The following is a 611-nucleotide window of genomic DNA, read 5'->3' as shown; positions in this document are numbered from 1 at the left end:
TGTGTATGTGTGTGTGTGCGCGTGTGCGCGCGCGTGTGTGCGCGTGTGCGCGCGCGTGTGTGTGCGTGTGTGTGTTAATAATGTTTGACCAGTAGAAAGTTGCAAAAGGGCTGATAGTTTCTTACATGGCCATTCCTTTGAATCCCTTTTCTTTTTAACTTATTGCCCATTAGAAATAACACATATGGTTATGTATATACGTATTTTTTATGTATGTATATATGGTATTCATGTATTTTAAGAACATTGCGATACGAATTATGACTTTTATGTGGAATGAAAATGTGTGAAAGCATATTTTACTGCTTGGAATATTAAATATTATAGAAGGATCAAAGTTCGTTGAGGGTAAATTATTATTTTATACTCTGATAGGTATTGTTTCTGAACTACAGTGAATAAGCAGAATTGTTTTATGTCACACTCATCCATGTAAATCCGCAGTCACATATAGAAAAATAAATAAGTAAATGCACGATAAATAAGTATAATATAATACAAAGTAAAAATCATAAGATAATGATAATATACATATATAAATAAATATATAAATGTAAATATATATCTATATATATCTATATATATGAATATATATATAAATAGATATATAA

This window comes from Octopus bimaculoides, chromosome 11, assembly GCF_001194135.2.
Source record: "Octopus bimaculoides isolate UCB-OBI-ISO-001 chromosome 11, ASM119413v2, whole genome shotgun sequence".
Taxonomy (NCBI): domain Eukaryota; kingdom Metazoa; phylum Mollusca; class Cephalopoda; order Octopoda; family Octopodidae; genus Octopus; species Octopus bimaculoides.
This window is presented reverse-complemented; position numbering follows the sequence as displayed.